This window comes from Lissotriton vulgaris, chromosome 6 (genome assembly GCF_964263255.1).
Source record: "Lissotriton vulgaris chromosome 6, aLisVul1.2, whole genome shotgun sequence".
Taxonomy (NCBI): Eukaryota; Metazoa; Chordata; class Amphibia; order Caudata; family Salamandridae; genus Lissotriton; species Lissotriton vulgaris.
Genome location: NC_141694.1, coordinates 1,052,166,871 through 1,052,190,123, shown reverse-complemented (window position 1 = coordinate 1,052,190,123; position 23,253 = coordinate 1,052,166,871).

Below are 23,253 nucleotides of genomic sequence, written 5' to 3'. Positions count from 1 at the left end.
GATTCGGATCGCGCCGCTGGCCACCAATGTTAGACGGACCGGGAGGGTCGGCCGAGATTACGGGGAGAGGTCTCCAGGGAGAGCCGTCTCCAACGACTGTACAGATAAGTAACTTCCCCCCCACAGACGGACACCACACAAGGTTGAAGGTTAACGAGACTTTATATGTAGTTCTTAGGTTACGATAGGATGATACAAGGAGGTCTGGACTCAGGGGTCCCCTCGGTTCTGATCTCTTTGAGGAAAAGGGTAGCGGGACAGTCTTAATTACCAATGAGGTCAAAATAGCTCACAATCTTCGAGCTCGGCGTTCTTAGATGGTCGGGCCGTGGAGGAGCCAAGCAGGTCCCGAAGTAGATGAAGGGCGACGGTCCGCGGCGGAGCCTGCAGGTCCCGGTGAAGATGGCGGTTACAACGGTCCGCGGCCACGCCAGCAGATCCGGACGACGATGAAGGTTGAAGGTTACGACGACTGTGGCAGCGCCAACAGGCAGGACGATGGTGCACAGGACAGAGCTATGGCAGCGCCAGTAGTCCGTCCAGGATGAGTTCCTCTTTACGTCTCTCGACTCCAAGATACAACTGCCTTCCTGCTCTGGAGCTGCCCCAGTTATAGGGCTGGCGTGCTTTGATGTCCGGACCCTCGCACTTGGAGGTCGGGAGGTCCGGGATGAGGGAGTCCAGACACCCAGCAGGGGGGTGGAGCCAGCGCCCGGGGAGGTGATGGGCGAGCGGCACTTGGCGGGGGAGAGCCATCGGCACCTCTTTCTCCCATTGGCTTGCCAAGTAGCCCGCTCACCTCCTGGGTGGAGGGTGGTGCCGGAATGTCTGAGGCCGGGCTAGGCCCAGGGTTGAGGTCGATCGGGGGCCAGGCGGCCTCGTGGCGAAGTGTCCAAGATGGCGGCCCGGGCTGGGCGCATGGGCCGGCAGTGGATCGGACCCACGAGGTTGTCATGCTCGAGGGCAAGGGTCCCTGAGGGGACGTAGGACGTGCAATGGAGGTGTGTGGTGCTTGCGTGACTGGGCTCGGGCCTGGTCGAGCCGGGGGAGAGTGGCCCGTCATGTGGCCTGTCCAACAACAGGCCACATAAAGGGCCACTCTCCCCCGGCCCAACCAGGCCCGAGCCCGGTCACGCAAGTACCACACACCACCATTGCACGTCCTCCGTCCCCTCAGGGACCCCTGCCCTCGAGCACGTGAACCTCGTGGGTCCGATCCACTGCCGGCCCACGCGCCCAGCCTGGGCCGCCATCTTGGACACTTCACCACGAGGCCGCCTGGCCCCCGATCGACCTCAACCCTGGGCCTAGCCGGCCTCAGACATCCCGGCACCACCCTCCACCCAGGAGGTGAGCGGGCTACTTGGCAAGTCAATGGGAGAAAGAGGTGCCGATGGCTCTCCCCCGCCAAGTGCCGCTCGCCCATCGCCTCCCCGGGCGCTGGCTCCACCCCCCTGCTGGGTGTCTGGACTCCCTCATCCCGGACCTCCCGACCTCCAAGTGCGAGGGCCCGGACATCAAAGCACGCCAGCCCTATAACTGGGGCAGCTCCAGAGCAGGAAGGCAGTTGTATCTTGGAGTCGAGAGACGTAAAGAGGAACTCATCCTGGACGGACTACTGGCGCTGCCGTAGCTCTGTCCTGTGCACCATCGTCCTGCCTGTTGGCGCTGCCACAGCTGTCGTAACCTTCATCCTTCATCGCCGTCGGGATCTGCTGGCGTGGCCGCGGACCGTTGTAACCGTCATCTTTCACCGGGACCTGCAGGCTCCGCCGCGGACCGTCGTCTTTCCTTCGTCCATCTCGGGACCTGCTTGGCTCCGCCACGGCCCGATCACCTAGAACGCCGAGCTCGAGGATTGAGAGCTATTTTGTACTCATTGGTAACTAAGACTGTCCCGCTACCCCTTTCCTCAACCAAAGACTAGAATCGAGGGGACCCCGGAGTCCAGACCTCCTTGTATCATACCATCGTAACCTAAGAATTGCATATAAAGTCTCGTTAATCTTCAGTCTTGTGTGGTGTCCGTCTGTGGGGGGGAAGTTACTTGTCTGTACAGTCGTTGGAGACGGCTCTCCCTGGAGACCTCTCCCCGTAATCTCGGCCGACCCTCCCGGTCCGTCTAACACCCCCCACCAGTGCCCCCCAGTGCCCAGCATCAGAGTGTGTGTGTGGCTAACACCCCCTCCAGTGCCCCCCAGTGCCCAGCATCAGAGTGTGTGTGTGGCTAACACCCCCACCAGTGCCCACCAGAGCCCAGCATCAGAGTGTGTGCCTAACACCCCCACCAGTGCCCACCAGTGCCCAGCATCAGAGTGTGTGTGTGGCTAACACCCCCACCAGTGCCCCCCAGTGCCCAGCATCAGAGTGTGTGTGTGGCTAACACCCCCACCAGTGCCCACCAGAGCCCAGCATCAGAGTGTGTGCCTAACACCCCCACCAGTGCCCCCAGTGCCCCCCAGTGCCCCCCAGTGCCCAGCATCAGAATGTGTGTGTGGCTAACACCCCCCCCCCACCAGTGCTCCCCAGTGCCCAGCAGCAGAGTGTGTGTGTGGCTAACACCCCCCCCCCACCAGTGCCCCCCAGTGCACCCCAGTGCCCAGCATCAGAGTGTGTGTGTGGCTAACACCCCCACCAGTGCCCCCCAGTGCCCAGCATCAGAGTGTGTGTGTGCCTAACACCCCCACCAGTGCCCCCCAGTGCCCAGCATCAGAGTGTGTGTGTGGCTAACACCCCCACCAGTGCCCACCAGAGCCCAGCATCAGAGTGTGTGCCTAACACCCCCACCAGTGCCCACCAGTGCCCCCCAGTGCCCAGCATCAGAGTGTGTGTGTGGCTAACACCCCCACCAGTGCCCACCGGAGCCCAGCATCAGAGTGTGTGCCTAACACCCCCACCAGTGCCCCCCAGTGCCCAGCATCAGAGTGTGTGCCTAACACCCCCACCAGTGCCCAGCATCAGAGTGTGTGCCTAACACCCCCACCAGTGCCCACCAGTGCCCAGCATCAGAGTGTGTGTGTGGCTAACACCCCCCCAACAGTGCCCACCAGTGCCCCCCAGTGCCCAGCATCAGAGTGTGTGTGTGGCTAACACCCCCACCAGTGCCCACCAGAGCCCAGCATCAGAGTGTGTGCCTAACACCCCCACCAGTGCCCCCCAGTGCCCAGCATCAGAGTGTGTGTGTGGCTAACACCCCCACCAGTGCCCACCAGTGCCCAGCATCAGAGTGTGTGTGTGGCTAACACCCCCACCAGTGCCCCCCAGTGCCCAGCATCAGAGTGTGTGTGTGGCTAACACCCCCACCAGTGCCCACCAGAGCCCAGCATCAGAGTGTGTGCCTAACACCCCCACCAGTGCCCACCAGTGCCCAGCATCAGAGTGTGTGTGTGGCTAACACCCCCCACCAGTGCCCCCAGTGCCCAGCATCAGAGTGTGTGTGTGGCTAACACCCCCCCCCCACCAGTGCCCCCCAGTGCCCCCCAGTGCCCAGCATCAGAGTGTGTGTGTGGCTAACACCCCCACCAGTGCCCCCCAGTGCCCAGCATCAGAGTGTGTGTGTGCCTAACACCCCCACCAGTGCCCCCCAGTGCCCCCCAGTGCCCAGCATCAGAGTGTGTGTGTGGCTAACACCCCCACCAGTGCCCACCAGAGCCCCCCCAGTGCCCAGCATCAGAGTGTGTGTGTGGCTAACACCCCCACCAGTGCCCACCAGAGCCCAGCATCAGAGTGTGTGCCTAACACCCCCACCAGTGCCCACCAGTGCCCCCCCAGTGCCCAGCATCAGAGTGTGTGTGTGGCTAACACCCCCACCAGTGCCCACCAGAGCCCAGCATCAGAGTGTGTGCCTAACACCCCCACCAGTGCCCCCCAGTGCCCAGCATCAGAGTGTGTGCCTAACACCCCCACCAGTGCCCACCAGTGCCCAGCATCAGAGTGTGTGCCTAACACCCCCACCAGTGCCCCCCAGTGCCCAGCATCAGAGTGTGTGTGTGGCTAACACCCCCACCAGTGCCCACCAGAGCACAGCATCAGAGTGTGTGCCTAACACCCCCACCAGTGCCCCCCAGTGCCCAGCATCAGAGTGTGTGTGTGGCTAACACCCCCCCAACAGTGCCCACCAGTGCCCCTGTTGGACAGGCCACATGACGGGCCGCTCTCCCCCGGCTCGACCAAGCCCGAGCCAGTCATACAAGCACCACACACCACCATTGCACGTCCTACGTCCCCTCAGGGACACCTGCCCTCGAGCATGATAACCTCGTGGGTCCGATCCACGGCCGACCCACGCGCCAGCCCGGGCCGCCATCTTGGACACTTCGCCACGAGGCCGCCTGGCCCCCGATCGACCTCAACCCTGGGCCTAGCCCGGCCTCAGACATTCCGGCACCACCCTCCACCCAGGAGGCGAGCGAGCTACTTGGCCAGTCAATGGGAGAAAGAGGTGTCGATGGTTCTCCCCCGGCCAGTGCCGCTCGCCCATCGCCTCCCCGGGCGCTGGCTCCACCCCCCTGCTGGGTGTCTGGACTCCCTCATCCCGGACCTCCCGACCTCCAAGTGCGAGGGTCCGGACATCAAAGCACGCCAGCCCTATAACTGGGGCAGCTCCAGAACAGGAAGGCAGTTGTATCTTGGAGTCGAGAGACGAAAGAAGAACTCATCCTGGACGGACTACTGGCGCTGCCGTAGCTCTGTCCTGTGCACCATCATCCTGCCTGTTGGCGCTGCCACAGCCGTCGTAACCTTCATCCTTCACCGTCGTCCGGATCTGCTGGCGAGGCCGCGGACCGTTGTAACTGTCATCTGCATCGGGACCTGCTTGGCTTCTCCACGGCCCGTCGACCATCCTTCATCCATATCGGGACCTGCTTGGCTTCTCCACGGCCCGCCGACCACCCTTCATCCATCTCGGGACCTGCTTGGCTCCTCCACGGCCCGATCAGCAACCACGCCGAGCTCGAGGATTGAGAGCTATTGAACTCATTGGTAACTAAGACTGTCCCGCTACCCTTTTCCTCAACCAGAGATCAGAACCGAGGGGACCCCTGAGTCCAGACCTCCTTGTATTATATCAACGTAACCTAAGAAGTGCATATAAAATCTCGTTAACCTTCAATCTTGTGTGGTGTCCGTCTGTGGGGGGGAAGTTACTTCTCTGTACAGTCGTTGGAGACGGCTCTCCCTGGAGACCTCTCCCCGTAATCTCGGCCGACCCTCCCGGTCCGTCTAACATTGGTGGCCAGCGGCGCGATCCGAATCACCGCATAACGTACAGAGAGTAGCTCACCCCACAACGAACAACAATGTCGACTAAAGAGAGCGGATCAACTGAGAAGTTCCAAATGGAAAAGCTAGAGGAATACAGCCATCGTGAACTAAAGCAGTTCTGCATCGAACTAGGTATCGCTACCACCGGACTAAGTACCAAGGACGATTTTAAGCATGCCCTAGAATCTTGGGCAGAGACCGGGGATGTCGAAGCCCCGGAGCAAAGCACCGCGAAAAAGACCAACACGGCCCCTGAAGAGCAAAGAACGGGTCTCTCGCAAGACGAGATCCAAGAAAGAGAAAAAGCCCGACTACACGAACTTGAAATGGCCCGACTCAAGATGGACATAGAACTCAAATTGGCCGAGCAAAAAATAAACTTAGAGCACCTTCGCCTCCGAGAAGAAAGAGAGGAGAAACAGAGGCAAAGGGAGCTCGAGGAAAAAAGACTAACGTACGAGCACGAGCGGAACCTAGCCGAGATCAACCTGCGCAAACAGAATAAAGAATTAGGGGTGCCCGACAGACCGTCCACCCCCGGGACCACGGACAAAAAAGTGCACATCCCCAAGGATGTGGTCCGAGAATATTTTCGAGAAGACGACATCCAGCAATGGTTTAAGGCATATGAAATCGCGATGACTGCGCACCGGATCGATAGAGCCGACTGGGGAGCCGGCCTATGGGGCAAATTCCTCAATGAGGGCCGCGATACTCTGTTACAGCTCCCAGACCACCAGATGACCTCCTACGACCATATGAAAGCGGCCCTCCTCACTCGCTATGGCCTCACGCCCGAGATGTACCGTCAGAGGTTCCGAGACTGCACACGCATTCCAGGTACAACTTGGGTGGACTATGTAACGTACTTCAGCCGAGCCTTCGAAGGCTGGATCAGAGGGAACCACGTCACGACCTACGAGCAGTTGTTCAATCTGATGGTATGGGAGCATCTGTCCAACAACTGCTTCATTGAACTACGCCAACACCTCCTCGACAGCAAGTTAACCGATCCCCGGCAGCTCGCAGCCGAAGCTGACCGGTGGGAGATCACCCGAGTGGGCCGGAATGGGTCCTACGAGCAGAACAGGAACAACAATGGTCCCCACCGATCCAGAGGAGGAGGAGGGGGCCAAGGACGAGGAAGAGACAACACTCCGGCCGCCCCCACTACCAGCACCACCCCCCCGGCCAACCGGGGCAGCACCCCGGCGCGACCGGGATACAGAGCCAATGTTACATGTCACCGATGCCAACGAGTAGGCCACTATGCAAATGACCCAAGCTGCCCGCAGTATCCGAGCCCAAGACCCCGCCAGGTGGCCGCCGCGGCACTAGGGGAAGAACAGATCTCCGAGGAACCAGAAACAGACGAGCAAGAGTATCAAGGGTGGGAGCCAGCCGCCATGACTCTCGCGTGCTTAGGGGGAAGAGACATGGTCCCGCGGGTCCCCCTACCCGCTAACACCCAGAAGTACAGCCAATGGGTGAGCATCAATGGACAACGGGCCGAAGCCCTTCGAGACACCGGGGCCAGTGTGACAGCCGTCCGCTGTCATCTGGTGACCCCAGAACAATATCTACCGAACATTCTCTGCCCTGTACGATCAGCCGACAACTCGGAGAGTCTGTGTCGGATGGCCTGCGTCCCCTTTGAGTGGGGAGGGGTCTCCGGCATGTTGAAAGTAACGGTCCGAGACGACGCCCCCGTGGACTGCCTCCTCGGAAATGACCTGGAAAGCTCCCCGTGGGCAGCCGTGGAGCGAAAAGAACACTTGGGGATGTTGGGCGTCCCAGACTGGGCGTGCGTCACCACCCGGTCTATGGCCACCCGTGCCAACCATCACCCGGAAGAACCAGAATGGCCGGCGCCTCCGCCTCCGGTCGCCCCCGCCGAGACCCCCGACCAGGGCATCCCCCTCGAACCTGCTCAACCTTCCGACCTTGCTAATCTCGACCAGTGGGCTCAAGAAGGGGGGCCCACACAAGAACAATTTCGTCAGGAGCAGAAGACCTGTCCCTCCCTTGAGGGACTCCGACAACAAGCGCTCGCCCAAAGCGCAGGGGATACCTCCGGAACTCATTGGGTCTACTGGGACAATGACCTACTGTACAGCGAGCAACGAATCGCCGAGCTGGGGGCCAACCGAGTACTGGTGGTACCACTCCGCTTTAGAGACTTCCTGCTAAATCTGGCCCACGATGTCCCCCTGGCAGGGCACCTGGGACAAGATAAAACCTACAGCCGCCTAGTGACCCACTTCTTCTGGCCAAAAATGAGAAACGATGTGCACCAGCATTGCCGATCTTGCCCCACGTGCCAAGCCAGTGGGAAGAGCGGCCGCAAATTAAAGGCCCCCCTGCAACCCTTTCCCGTAGTCACGACCCCATTTGAGAGGGTCGGAATAGACATTGTGGGACCCCTAGACCCACGTACAAGACAAGGCCATCGCTTCATCCTAGTACTAGTGGACCACGCCACCCGCTACCCTGAGGCTATTCCTCTCCGGACCGTCACAGCCCCAGTGGTCGGCAGGGCCCTGATGGGGATCTTCTCCCGTGTGGGGTTCCCCCGAGAAGTCGTCAGTGACAGAGGCACGAACTTTATTTCCAAATACATGAAGTCCCTCTGGCAACAGTGTGGGGTCACCTACCGCTTCACGACCCCCTATCACCCCCAAGGAAACGGACTTGTTGAGCGGTTCAATCGCACTCTAAAAGGGATGATCGGGGGATTGGAAGAACCCCTCCGTCGCCAGTGGGACGTGCTGCTGCCGTGCCTCCTCTTCGCCTACCGGGAGGTCCCACAGAAGTCCCTAGGCTTCAGCCCATTCGAGCTGCTCTATGGGCACCCAGTACGGGGGCCACTCAGCCTGATCAAAGAAGGCTGGGAGTTGCCTCCGGCCAAGAGTCCTCCAGATGTCTTCCGGTACCTCCTCACCCTCCGCAACCAGTCCCAGCGGTTCAGAGACCTAGCGAAAGCCAACCTAGAGGCCAGTCAAGAGGACATGAAGAGATGGTATGACCAGAACGCCTCATCTATTGAATTCGAGCCGGGGCAACAGGTCTGGGTAATGTCCCCCACAGAACCGTGCGCTCTCCAAGACAAATGGACGGGACCCTTCAAAGTAATCGAGCGCAAGGGACCCGCCACCTATCTGATCGATATGGAGTCCGCCCGGAATCCGCTCCGAGTCCTCCACACCAACAGACTGAAACCCCACTTTGCACGAACAGAACTCAGCCTCTTGATGGCCACAGACAACGGGGTTGAGGACGACTCCGAGCCTCTCCCTGACCTCTTGCGGACCCAGGAGCAAGACGGCTCCGTGGATGGGGTCCGACTCTCGGAGACCCTCTCCCAGGAACAACACCAAGAGTGCCAAGCCCTCCTATCACGGTTTGCCAGCCTGTTCTCCCTCACCCCAGGTGTCACTTCCTGGTGTGTGCACGATGTGGACACCGGAGACAGCCCTCCTATCCGCCACCGGGCCTACCGCGTACCTGATCGGGTACGGGCCTGCATCCAGGCGGAAGTAACTAAGATGCTCACGCTCGGGGTCATCGAGCCCTCCGACAGTCCATGGGCCAGCCCGGTCGTACTGGTCCCCAAAGCAGCCGCCCCCGGAACCACACCCGAACTCCGGTTCTGTGTCGACTACCGGGGCCTGAATGAAGTCACCAGAACGGACGCACACCCCATCCCCCGGGCAGATGAACTGGTCGACCGAATGGGCGCTGCCCGCTACCTCAGCATCTTCGATCTAACGGCAGGATATTGGCAGATCGGCCTCACACCCCGAGCACAAGAACGTTCTGCCTTCTCCACCCCCGATGGCCACTATCACTTCACGGTCATGCCCTTCGGCATGAAAAATGCCCCAGCGACGTTCCAACGGCTCGTCAATCAGGTCCTGGCGGGGCTCGAAGAGTTCAGCGCCGCCTACCTGGACGACATCGCTGTGTACAGCCACCACTGGACCGAGCACCTCCACCACCTCCAAGCAGTGTTGCAAGCCCTTCAGCGAGCTGGCCTCACGATCAAGGCCAGCAAATGTCAAATTGGACAAGGGTCAGTGACCTACCTCGGACACCAAGTGGGAAGCGGTCTAGTGGCCCCCCTTCAACTGAAAATTGCCGCCATCCAGAACTGGCAACCCCCTAACACTCAAACTGAGGTGCGAGCCTTCCTGGGCCTCACGGGCTACTACCGAAGGTTCGTGAAAGACTATGGTACCATCGTGGGGCCTCTCACCGAACTCACGTCGAAAAATCAGCCCAAGAAGGTGAACTGGACCCCAGAGTGTCAAGCGGCCTTCGAACAGCTAAAGGCCGCCATGTGTTCCGCTCCTGTACTCCAGGCCCCAGACGACAGCCGGGAGTTCGTCGTCCAGACGGATGCCTCCGACCAGGGCATTGGGGCGGTCCTGTCCCAGGTGAACACCGAAGGCCTTGATCAACCGGTGGCCTTCATCAGCCGGAGACTCCTACCACGGGAGCAACGCTGGAGCACCATAGAGAGGGAAGCCTTCGCTGTGGTATGGGCCCTCAAGAAGCTCCGACCCTACCTTTTTGGCACCCACTTCCAGGTGCAGACTGACCACCGACCCCTGCAGTGGTTGATGCATATGCGGGGGGAAAACCCAAAACTGCTACGCTGGTCCATCTCCTTGCAAGGTATGGACTTTACCGTTGAACACCGGCCTGGGTCTGACCACGCCAACGCGGATGGCCTGTCCCGGTTTTTCCGCCTCGACGAAGAGAGTCCCCAAGAGGATGGGTAACTCTCCCCGCCTTCAGCTGGGGGGGACGCATGTTGGACAGGCCACATGACGGGCCGCTCTCCCCCGGCTCGACCAAGCCCGAGCCAGTCATACAAGCACCACACACCACCATTGCACGTCCTACGTCCCCTCAGGGACACCTGCCCTCGAGCATGATAACCTCGTGGGTCCGATCCACGGCCGACCCACGCGCCAGCCCGGGCCGCCATCTTGGACACTTCGCCACGAGGCCGCCTGGCCCCCGATCGACCTCAACCCTGGGCCTAGCCCGGCCTCAGACATTCCGGCACCACCCTCCACCCAGGAGGCGAGCGAGCTACTTGGCCAGTCAATGGGAGAAAGAGGTGTCGATGGTTCTCCCCCGGCCAGTGCCGCTCGCCCATCGCCTCCCCGGGCGCTGGCTCCACCCCCCTGCTGGGTGTCTGGACTCCCTCATCCCGGACCTCCCGACCTCCAAGTGCGAGGGTCCGGACATCAAAGCACGCCAGCCCTATAACTGGGGCAGCTCCAGAACAGGAAGGCAGTTGTATCTTGGAGTCGAGAGACGAAAGAAGAACTCATCCTGGACGGACTACTGGCGCTGCCGTAGCTCTGTCCTGTGCACCATCATCCTGCCTGTTGGCGCTGCCACAGCCGTCGTAACCTTCATCCTTCACCGTCGTCCGGATCTGCTGGCGAGGCCGCGGACCGTTGTAACTGTCATCTGCATCGGGACCTGCTTGGCTTCTCCACGGCCCGTCGACCATCCTTCATCCATATCGGGACCTGCTTGGCTTCTCCACGGCCCGCCGACCACCCTTCATCCATCTCGGGACCTGCTTGGCTCCTCCACGGCCCGATCAGCAACCACGCCGAGCTCGAGGATTGAGAGCTATTGAACTCATTGGTAACTAAGACTGTCCCGCTACCCTTTTCCTCAACCAGAGATCAGAACCGAGGGGACCCCTGAGTCCAGACCTCCTTGTATTATATCAACGTAACCTAAGAAGTGCATATAAAATCTCGTTAACCTTCAATCTTGTGTGGTGTCCGTCTGTGGGGGGGAAGTTACTTCTCTGTACAGTCGTTGGAGACGGCTCTCCCTGGAGACCTCTCCCCGTAATCTCGGCCGACCCTCCCGGTCCGTCTAACAGCCCCCCAGTGCCCAGCATCAGAGTGTGTGTGTGGCTAACACCCCCACCAGTGCCCACCAGAGCCCAGCATCAGAGTGTGTGCCTAACACACCCACCAGTGCCCCCCAGTGCCCAGCATCAGAGTGTGTGCCTAACACCCCCACCAGTGCCCACCAGTGCCCAGCATCAGAGTGTGTGTGTGGCTAACACCCCCACCAGTGCCCCCCAGTGCCCAGCATCAGAGTGTGTGTGTGGCTAACACCCCCACCAGTGCCCACCAGAGCCCAGCATCAGAGTGTGGGCCTAACACCCCCAACAGTGCCCACCAGTGCCCAGCATCAGAGTGTGTGTGTGGCTAACACCCCCACCAGTGCCCCCCAGTGCCCAGCATCAGAGTGTGTGTGTGGCTAACACCCCCACCAGTGCCCACCAGAGCCCAGCATCAGAGTGTGTGCCTAACACCCCCACCAGTGCCCCCCAGTGCCCCCCAGTGCCCAGCATCAGAGTGTGTGTGTGGCTAACACCCCCCCCACCAGTGCCCCCCAGTGCCCAGCAGCAGAGTGTGTGTGTGGCCAACACCCCCCCCACCAGTGCCCCCCAGTGCCCCCCAGTGCCCAGCATCAGAGTGTGTGTGTGTCTAACACCCCCACCAGTGCCCCCCAGTGCCCAACATCAGAGTGTGTGTGTCCCTAATACCCCCACCAGTGCCCCCCACTGCCCAGCATCAGAGTGTGTGTGTGGCTAACACCCCCACCAGTGCCCACTAGAGCCCAGCATCAGAGTGTGTGCCTAACACCCCCACCAGTGCCCACCAGTGCCCCCCAGTGCCCAGCATCAGAGTGTGTGTGTGGCTAACACCCCCACCAGTGCCCACCAGTGCCCAGCATCAGAGTGTGTGTGTGGCTAACACCCCCACCAGTGCCCCCCAGTGCCCAGCATCAGAGTGTGTGTGTGGCTAACACCCCCACCAGTGCCCACCAGAGCCCAGCATCAGAGTGTGTGCCTAACACCCCCACCAGTGCCCCCCAGTGCCCCCCAGTGCCCAGCATCAGAGTGTGTGTGTGGCTAACACCCCCCCACCAGGGCCCCCAGTGCCCAGCATCAGAGTGTGTGTGTGGCTAACACCCCCCACCAGTGCCCCCCAGTGCCCCCAGTGCCCAGCTTCAGAGTGTGTGTGTGTGGCTAACACCCCCACCAGTGCCCCCCAGTGCCCAGCATCAGAGTGTGTGTGTGCCTAACACCCCCACCAGTGCCCCCCAGTGCCCCCCAGTGCCCAGCATCAGAGTGTGTGTGTGGCTAACACCCCCGCCAGTGCCCACCACAGCCCAGCATCAGAGTGTGTGCCTAACACCCCCACCAGTGCCCACCAGTGCCCCCCAGTGCCCAGCATCAGAGTGTGTGTGTGGCTAACACCCCCACCAGTGCCCCCCAGTGCCCAGCATCAGAGTGTGTGCCTAACACCCCCACCAGTGCCCACCAGTGCCCAGCATCAGAGTGTGTGCCTAACACCCCCACCAGTGCCCACCAGTGCCCAGCATCAGAGTGTGTGTGTGGCTAACACCCCCACCAGTGCCCCCCAGTGCCCAGCATCAGAGTGTGTGTGTGGCTAACACCCCCACCAGTGCCCACCAGAGCCCAGCATCAGAGTGTGTGCCTAACACCCCCAACAGTGCCCACCAGTGCCCAGCATCAGAGTGTGTGTGTGGCTAACACCCCCACCAGTGCCCCCCAGTGCCCAGCATCAGAGTGTGTGTGTGGCTAACACCCCCACCAGTGCCCACCAGAGCCCAGCATCAGAGTGTGTGCCTAACACCCCCAGCAGTGCCCCCCAGTGCCCCCCAGTGCCCAGCATCAGAGTGTGTGTGTGGCTAACACCCCCCCCCCACCAGTGCCCCCCAGTGCCCAGCAGCAGAGTGTGTGTGTGGCCAACACCCCCCCCCCCACCAGTGCCCCCCAGTGCCCCCCAAGTGCCCAGCATCAGAGTGTGTGTGTGTCTAACACCCCCACCAGTGCCCCCCAGTGCCCAACATCAGAGTGTGTGTGTCCCTAATACCCCCACCAGTGCCCCCCACTGCCCAGCATCAGAGTGTGTGTGTGGCTAACACCCCCACCAGTGCCCACTAGAGCCCAGCATCAGAGTGTGTGCCTAACACCCCCACCAGTGCCCACCAGTGCCCCCCAGTGCCCAGCATCAGAGTGTGTGTGTGGCTAACACCCCCACCAGTGCCCACCAGAGCCCAGCATCAGAGTGTGTGCCTAACACCCCCACCAGTGCCCCCCAGTGCCCAGCATCAGAGTGTGTGCCTAACACCCCCACCAGTGTCCACCAGTGCCCAGCATCAGAGTGTGTGCCTAACACCCCCACCAGTGCCCACCAGTGCCCAGCATCAGAGTGTGTGTGTGGCTAACACCCCCCCCCCCCCAACAGTGCCCACCAGTGCCCCCCAGTGCCCAGCATCAGAGTGTGTGTGTGGCTAACACCCCCACCAGTGCCCACCAGAGCCCAGCATCAGAGTGTGTGCCTAACACACCCACCAGTGCCCCCCAGTGCCCAGCATCAGAGTGTGTGCCTAACACCCCCACCAGTGCCCACCAGTGCCCAGCATCAGAGTGTGTGTGTGGCTAACACCCCCACCAGTGCCCCCCAGTGCCCAGCATCAGAGTGTGTGTGTGGCTAACACCCCCACCAGTGCCCACCAGAGCCCAGCATCAGAGTGTGTGCCTAACACCCCCAACAGTGCCCACCAGTGCCCAGCTGTTGGACAGGCCACATGAAGGGCCGCTCTCCCCCGGCCCAACCAGGCCCGAGCCCGGTCACACAAGTACCACACACCACCATTGCACGTCCTCCGTCCCCTCAGGGACCCCTGCCCCCGAGTACGTTAACCTCGTGGATCCGATCCACTGCCGGCCCACGCGCCCAGCCCGGGCCGCCATCTTGGACCCTTCACCACGAGGCCGCCTGGCCCCCGATCGACCTCAACCCGGGGCCTAGCCCGGCCTCAGACATTCCGGCACCACCCTCCACCCAGGAGGTGAGCGGGCTACTTGGCAAGTCAATGGGAGAAAGAGGTGCCGATGGCTCTCCCCCGCCAAGTGCCGCTCGCCCATCACCTCCCCGGGCGCTGGCTCCACCCCCCTGCTGGGTGTCTGGACTTCCTCATCCCGGACCTCCCGACCTCCAAGTGCGAGGGTCCGGGCATCAAAGCACACCAGCCCTATAACTGGGGCAGCTCCAGAGCAGGAAGGCAGTTGTATCTTGGAGTCGAGAGACGTAAAGAGGAACTCATCCTGGACGGACTACTGGCGCTGCCATAGCCCTGTCCTGTGCACCATCGTCCTGCCTGTTGGCGCTGCCACAGCCGTCGTAACCTTCATCCTTCATCGTCGTCGGGATCTGCTGGCGTGGCCGCGGACCGTTGTAACCGTCATCTTTCACCGGGACCTGCAGGCTCCGCCGCGGACCGTCGTCCTTCCTTCATCCATCTCGGGACCTGCTTGGCTCCTCCACGGCCCGATCATCTAGAACGCCGAGCTCGAGGATTGAGAGCTATTTTGTACTCATTGGTAACTAAGACTGTCCCGCTACCCCTTTCCTCAACCAAAGACTAGAATCGAGGGGACCCCTGAGTCCAGACCTCCTTGTATCATACCAACGTAACCTAAGAATTGCATATAAAGTCTCGTTAACCTTCAATCTTGTGTGGTGTCCGTCTGTGGGGGGGAAGTTACTTGTCTGTACAGTCGTTGGAGACGGCTCTCCCTGGAGACCTCTCCCCGTAATCTCGGCCGACCCTCCCGGTCCGTCTAACATTGGTGGCCAGCGGCGCGATCCGAATCACCGCATAACGTACAGAGAGTAGCTCACCCCACAACGAACCACAATGACAACTAAAGAGAGCGGATCAACTGAGAAGTTCCAAATGGAAAAACTAGAGGAGTACAGCCATCGTGAACTAAAGCAGTTCTGCATCGAACTAGGTATCGCTACCACCGGACTAAGCACCAAGGACGATTTTAAGCATGCCCTAGAATCTTGGGCAGAGACCGGGGATGCCGAAGCCCCTGAGCAAAGCACCGCGAAAAAAACCAACACGGCCCCTGAAGGGCAAAGAACCGGTCTCTCGCAAGACGAGATCCAAGAAAGAGAAAAAACCCGACTACACGAGCTAGAAATGGCCCGACTCAAGATGGACGTAGAACTCAAGTTGGCCGAACAAAAAATAAACTTAGAGCACCTACGTCTCCGAGAAGAAAGAGAGGAGAAACAGAGACAAAGGGAGCTCGAGGAAAAGAAACTAGCGTACGAGCACGAACGGAACCTAGCCGAGATCAACCTGCGCAAACAGAATAAAGAGTTAGGGGTGCCCGAGAGACCACACACCCCAGGGACCACGGAGAAAAAAGTACACATCCCAAAGGATGTTGTCCGAGAATATTTTCGAGAGGACGACATCCAGCAATGGTTTAAGGCCTATGAAATCGCTATGACTGCGCACCGGATCGATAGAAACGATTGGGGAGCCGGCCTATGGGGCAGATTCCTCAATGAGGGCCGCGATACCCTGTTACAGCTCCCAGACCACCAGATGACCTCCTACGACCATATGAAAGCGGCCCTCCTCACCCGCTATGGCCTCACGCCCGAGATGTACCGTCAGAGGTTCCGAGACTGCACACGCATCCCGGGTACAACTTGGGTGGACTATGTAACGTACTTTAGCCGAGCTTTCGAGGGCTGGATCAGAGGGAACAACGTCACGACCTACGAGCAGCTGTTCAATCTGATGGTATGGGAGCATCTGTCCAACAATTGCTTCATTGAACTACGCCAACACCTCCTCGACAGCAAGTTAACCGATCCCCGGCAGCTCGCAGCCGAAGCTGACCGGTGGGAGATCACCAGAGTGGGCCGGAATGGGTCCTACGAGCAGAACAGGAACAACAATGGTCACCACCGACCCAGAGGAGGAGGAGGGGGCCAAGGTCGAGGAAGAGACAACACTCCGGCCGCCCCCGCTACCAGCACCACCCCCCCGGCCAACCGGGGCAGCCCCCCGGCGCGACCCGGGTACAGAGCCAATGTAACGTGTCACCGATGCCAACGAATCGGCCACTATGCAAACGACCCAAGCTGCCCGCAGTATCAGAGTCCAAAACCCCGCCATGTGGCCGCCGCGGCACTAGGGGAAGAACAGATCTCCGAGGAACAAGAAACAGACGAGCAAGAGTATCAAGAATGGGAGCCAGCCGCCATGACTCTCGCGTGCTTAGGGGGAAGAGACATGGTCCCGCGGGTCCCCCTACCCGCTAACACCCAGAAGTACAGCCAATGGGTGAGCATCAATGGACAACGGGCCGAAGCCCTTCGGGACACCGGGGCCAGTGTGACAGCCGTCCGCTGTCACCTGGTGACCCCAGAACAATATCTACCGAACATTCTCTGCCCTGTGCGATCAGCCGACAACTCGGAAAGTCTGTGTCGGATGGCCTGCGTCCCCTTTGAGTGGGGAGGGGTCTCCGGCATGTTGAAGGTGACGGTCCGAGACGACGCCCCCGTGGACTGCCTCCTCGGAAATGACCTGGAGAGCTCCCCGTGGGCAGCCGTGGAGCGAAAAGAACACTTGGGGATGTTGGGCGTCCCGGACTGGGCGTGCGTCACCACCCGGTCCATGGCCGCCCGTGCCAACCATCACCCGGAAGAACCAGAATGGCCGGCGCCACCGCCTCCGGTCGCTCCAGCCGAGACCCCCGACCATGACACCCCCCTCGAACCTGCTCAACCTTCCGACCTCGCTAACCTTGACCAGTGGGCCCAAGAGGGGGGACCTACACAAGAACAATTTCGCCAGGAACAGAAGACCTGCCCCTCCCTCGAGGGACTCCGCCAACAAGCGCTCGCCCAAAGCGCAGGGGATACCTCCGGAACTCATTGGGTCTACTGGGACAATGATCTGTTGTACAGCGAGCAACGAATCGCCGAGCTGGGGGCCAACCGAGTACTAGTAGTGCCCCTCCGCTTTAGAGACTTCCTGCTAAACCTGGCCCACGATGTCCCCCTGGCAGGGCACCTGGGACAAGATAAAACCTACAGTCGCCTAGTGACCCACTTCTTCTGGCCCAAAATGAGAAACGATGTGCACCAGCATTGCCGATCTTGCCCCACGTGCCAAGCCAGTGGGAAGAGCGGCCGCAAACTAAAGGCCCCCTTGCAACCTTTTCCAGTAGTCACGACCCCATTTGAGAGGGTCGGAATAGACATTGTGGGACCCCTGGACCCGCGTACAAAACAAGGCCATCGCTTCATTCTGGTGCTAGTGGACCACGCCACCCGCTACCCTGAGGCTGTCCCTCTCCGGACCGTGACAGCCCCAGTGGTCGGCCGGGCCCTGATGGGGATCTTCTCCCGTGTGGGGTTCCCCCGAGAAGTCGTCAGCGACAGAGGCAAGAACTTTATCTCTAAGTACATGAAATCCCTCTGGCAACAGTGTGGGGTCACCTACCGATTCACGACCCCCTATCACCCCCAAGGGAACGGACTTGTTGAGCGGTTCAACCGCACGCTAAAAGGGATGATCGGGGGATTGGAAGAGCCCCTCCGTCGCCAGTGGGATGTGCTGCTGCCGTGCCTCCTCTTCGCCTACCGAGAGGTCCCACAGAAATCCCTAGGCTTCAGCCCATTCGAACTGCTGTATGGGCACCCAGTGCGGGGGCCGCTCAGCCTGATCAAAGAAGGCTGGGAGATGCCTCCGGCCAAGAGCCCTCCAGATGTTTTCCGGTACCTCCTCACCCTCCGCAACCAGTCCCGGCGGTTCAGAGACCTAGCAAAAGCCAACCTAGAGGCCAGTCAAGAGGACATGAAAAAATGGTATGACCAGAACGCCTCATCCATTGAATTCGAGCCGGGGCAACAGGTATGGGTAATGTCCCCCACGGAGCCATGCGCTCTCCAAGACAAATGGACGGGACCCTTCAAGGTAATCGAGCGCAAGGGTCCTGCCACCTATCTGATAGATATGGAGTCCTCCCGGAACCCACTCCGGGTCCTCCACACCAACAGACTGAAACCCCACTTTGCACGAACAGAACTCAGCCTACTGATGGCCACAGACAATGGGGTTGAAGACGACTCTGAGCCTCTCCCTGACCTCCTGCGGACCCAGGAGCAAGACGGCTCCGTGGATGGGGTCCGACTCTCGGAGACCCTCACCAGAGAACAACGCCAAGAGTGCCAAGCCCTCCTGTCACGGTTCGCCAGTCTGTTCTCCCTCACCCCAGGTGTCACTTCCTGGTGTGTGCACGATGTGGACACCGGAGACAGCCCTCCTATCCGCCACCGGGCCTACCGCGTACCTGATCGGGTACGGGCCTGCATCCAGGCGGAAGTGGCTAAGATGCTCACGCTCGGGGTCATCGAGCCCTCAGACAGTCCATGGGCCAGCCCGGTCGTACTGGTCCCCAAAGCAGCCGCCCCCGGGACCACACCAGAACTCCGGTTCTGCGTCGACTACCGGGGCCTGAATGAAGTCACCAGAACGGACGCACATCCCATCCCCTGGGCAGATGAACTGGTCGACCGAATGGGAGCTGCCCGCTACCTCAGCATCTTCGACCTGACAGCAGGTTATTGGCAGATCGGCCTCACACCCCGAGCACAAGAACGTTCTGCCTTCTCCACCCCCGATGGCCACTACCATTTTACGGTCATGCCCTTCGGCATGAAGAATGCCCCAGCGACTTTCCAACGGCTCGTCAATCAGGTCCTGGCGGGGCTCGAAGGGTTCAGCGCCGCCTACCTAGACGACATCGCTGTGTACAGCCACCATTGGACCGAGCACCTCCACCACCTCCAAGCAGTGCTGCAAGCCCTTCAGCGAGCTGGCCTCACGATCAAGGCCAGCAAGTGTCAAATTGGACAAGGGTCTGTGACCTACCTCGGACACCAGGTGGGAAGCGGCCTAGTGGCCCCTCTACAGCTGAAAATTGCCGCCATCCAGGACTGGCAGCCCCCTATCACCCAAACCGAGGTACGAGCCTTCCTGGGCCTCACGGGCTATTACCGAAGGTTCGTGAAAGACTATGGTACCATAGTGGGGCCTCTCACCGAACTCACGTCAAAGAATCAGCCCAAGAAGGTGAACTGGACCCCAGAGTGTCAAGCGGCATTCGAACAGTTGAAGGCCGCCATGTGTTCCGCTCCTGTGCTCCAGGCCCCAGACTACAGCCGGGAGTTCGTCGTCCAGACGGACGCCTCCGACCAGGGCATTGGGGCGGTCCTGTCTCAAGTGAACACCGAAGGCCTTGATCAACCGGTGGCCTTCATCAGCCGGAGACTCCTACCACGGGAGCAACGCTGGAGCACCATAGAGAGGGAAGCCTTCGCTGTGGTATGGGCCCTCAAGAAGCTCCGGCCCTACCTTTTTGGCACCCACTTTCGGGTGCAGACCGACCACCGACCCCTGCAGTGGCTGATGCATATGCGGGGGGAAAACCCAAAGTTGCTACGCTGGTCCATCTCCTTGCAAGGTATGGACTTCACAGTCGAACACCGGCCTGGGTCAGACCACGCCAACGCGGATGGCCTGTCCCGGTTTTTCCGCCTCGACGAGGAGAGTCCCCAAGAGGATGGGTAACTCTCCCCGCCTTCAGCTGGGGGGGACGCATGTTGGACAGGCCACATGAAGGGCCGCTCTCCCCCGGCCCAACCAGGCCCGAGCCCGGTCACACAAGTACCACACACCACCATTGCACGTCCTCCGTCCCCTCAGGGACCCCTGCCCCCGAGTACGTTAACCTCGTGGATCCGATCCACTGCCGGCCCACGCGCCCAGCCCGGGCCGCCATCTTGGACCCTTCACCACGAGGCCGCCTGGCCCCCGATCGACCTCAACCCGGGGCCTAGCCCGGCCTCAGACATTCCGGCACCACCCTCCACCCAGGAGGTGAGCGGGCTACTTGGCAAGTCAATGGGAGAAAGAGGTGCCGATGGCTCTCCCCCGCCAAGTGCCGCTCGCCCATCACCTCCCCGGGCGCTGGCTCCACCCCCCTGCTGGGTGTCTGGACTTCCTCATCCCGGACCTCCCGACCTCCAAGTGCGAGGGTCCGGGCATCAAAGCACACCAGCCCTATAACTGGGGCAGCTCCAGAGCAGGAAGGCAGTTGTATCTTGGAGTCGAGAGACGTAAAGAGGAACTCATCCTGGACGGACTACTGGCGCTGCCATAGCCCTGTCCTGTGCACCATCGTCCTGCCTGTTGGCGCTGCCACAGCCGTCGTAACCTTCATCCTTCATCGTCGTCGGGATCTGCTGGCGTGGCCGCGGACCGTTGTAACCGTCATCTTTCACCGGGACCTGCAGGCTCCGCCGCGGACCGTCGTCCTTCCTTCATCCATCTCGGGACCTGCTTGGCTCCTCCACGGCCCGATCATCTAGAACGCCGAGCTCGAGGATTGAGAGCTATTTTGTACTCATTGGTAACTAAGACTGTCCCGCTACCCCTTTCCTCAACCAAAGACTAGAATCGAGGGGACCCCTGAGTCCAGACCTCCTTGTATCATACCAACGTAACCTAAGAATTGCATATAAAGTCTCGTTAACCTTCAATCTTGTGTGGTGTCCGTCTGTGGGGGGGAAGTTACTTGTCTGTACAGTCGTTGGAGACGGCTCTCCCTGGAGACCTCTCCCCGTAATCTCGGCCGACCCTCCCGGTCCGTCTAACACCAGCATCAGAGTGTGTGTGTGGCTAACACCCCCACCAGTGCCCCCCAGTGCCCAGCATCAGAGTGTGTGTGTGGCTAACACCCCCACCAGTGCCCACCAGAGCCCAGCATCAGAGTGTGTGCCTAACACCCCCACCAGTGCCCCCCAGTGCCCCCCAGTGCCCAGCATCTGAGTGTGTGTGTGGCTAACACCCCCCCCACCAGTGCCCCCCAGTGCCCAGCAGCAGAGTGTGTGTGTGGCCAACACCCCCCCCCACCAGTGCCCCCCAGTGCCCCCCAGTGCCCAGCATCAGAGTGTGTGTGTGTCTAACACCCCCACCAGTGCCCCCCAGTGCCCAACATCAGAGTGTGTGTGTCCCTAATACCCCCACCAGTGCCCCCCACTGCCCAGCATCAGAGTGTGTGTGTGGCTAACACCCCCACCAGTGCCCACTAGAGCCCAGCATCAGAGTGTGTGCCTAACACCCCCACCAGTGCCCACCAGTGCCCCCCAGTGCCCAGCATCAGAGTGTGTGTGTGGCTAACACCCCCACCAGTGCCCACCAGAGCCCAGCATCAGAGTGTGTGCCTAACACCCCCACCAGTGCCCCCCAGTGCCCAGCATCAGAGTGTGTGCCTAACACCCCCACCAGTGTCCACCAGTGCCCAGCATCAGAGTGTGTGCCTAACACCCCCACCAGTGCCCACCAGTGCCCAGCATCAGAGTGTGTGTGTGGCTAACACCCCCCCCCCCCCCAACAGTGCCCACCAGTGCCCCCCAGTGCCTAGCATCAGAGTGTGTGTGTGGCTAACACCCCCACCAGTGCCCACCAGAGCCCAGCATCAGAGTGTGTGCCTAACACACCCACCAGTGCCCCCCAGTGCCCAGCATCAGAGTGTGTGTGTGGCTAACACCCCCACCAGTGCCCACCAGTGCCCAGCATCAGAGTGTGTGTGTGGCTAACACCCCCACCAGTGCCCCCCAGTGCCCAGCATCAGAGTGTGTGTGTGGCTAACACCCCCACCAGTGCCCACCAGAGCCCAGCATCAGAGCGTGTGCCTAACACCCCCACCAGTGCCCCCCAGTGCCCAGCATCAGAGTGTGTGTGTGGCTAACACCCCCCCCACCAGTGCCCCCAGTGCCCAGCATCAGAGTGTGTGTGTGGCTAACACCCCCCCACCAGTGCCCCCCAGTGCCCAGCATCAGAGTGTGTGTGTGGCTAACACCCCCACCAGTGCCCCCCAGTGCCCAGCATCAGAGTGTGTGTGTTTGCCTAACACCCCCACCAGTGCCCCCCAGTGCCCCCCAGTGCCCAGCATCAGAGTGTGTGTGTGGCTAACACCCCCACCAGTGCCCACCAGAGCCCAGCATCAGAGTGTGTGCCTAACACCCCCACCAGTGCCCACCAGTGCCCCCCAGTGCCCAGCATCAGAGTGTGTGTGTGGCTAACACCCCCACCTGTGCCCACCAGAGCCCAGCATCAGAGTGTGTGCCTAACACCCCCACCAGTGCCCCCCAGTGCCCAGCATCAGAGTGTGTGCCTAACACCCCCACCAGTGCCCACCAGTGCCCAGCATCAGAGTGTGTGCCTAACACCCCCACCAGTGCCCACCAGTGCCCACCAGTGCCCAGCATCAGAGTGTGTGTGTGGCTAACACCCCCCCACCAGTGCCCACCAGTGCCCCCCAGTGCCCAGCATCAGAGTATGTGCCTAACACCCCCCCACCAGTGCCCCCAGTGCCCAGCATCAGAGTGTGTGTGTGGCTAACACCCCCCCCACCAGTGCCCCCCAGTGCCCCCCAGTGCCCAGCATCAGAGTGTGTGTGTGGCTAACACCCCCTCCAGTGCCCCCCAGTGCCCAGCATCAGAGTGTGTGTGTGGCTAACACCCCCACCAGTGCCCACCAGAGCCCAGCATCAGAGTGTGTGCCTAACACCCCCACCAGTGCCCACCAGTGCCCAGCATCAGAGTGTGTGTGTGGCTAACACCCCCACCAGTGCCCCCCAGTGCCCAGCATCAGAGTGTGTGTGTGGCTAACACCCCCACCAGTGCCCACCAGAGCCCAGCATCAGAGTGTGTGCCTAACACCCCCACCAGTGTCCCCAGTGCCCCCCAGTGCCCCCCAGTGCCCAGCATCAGAATGTGTGTGTGGCTAACACCCCCCCCCCCCCCACCAGTGCTCCCCAGTGCCCAGCAGCAGAGTGTGTGTGTGGCTAACACCCCCCCCCCCCACCGGTGCCCCCCAGTGCCCCCCAGTGCCCAGCATCAGAGTGTGTGTGTGGCTAACACCCCCACCAGTGCCCCCCAGTGCCCAGCATCAGAGTGTGTGTGTGCCTAACAACCCCACCAGTGCCCCCCAGTGCCCAGCATCAGAGTGTGTGTGTGGCTAACA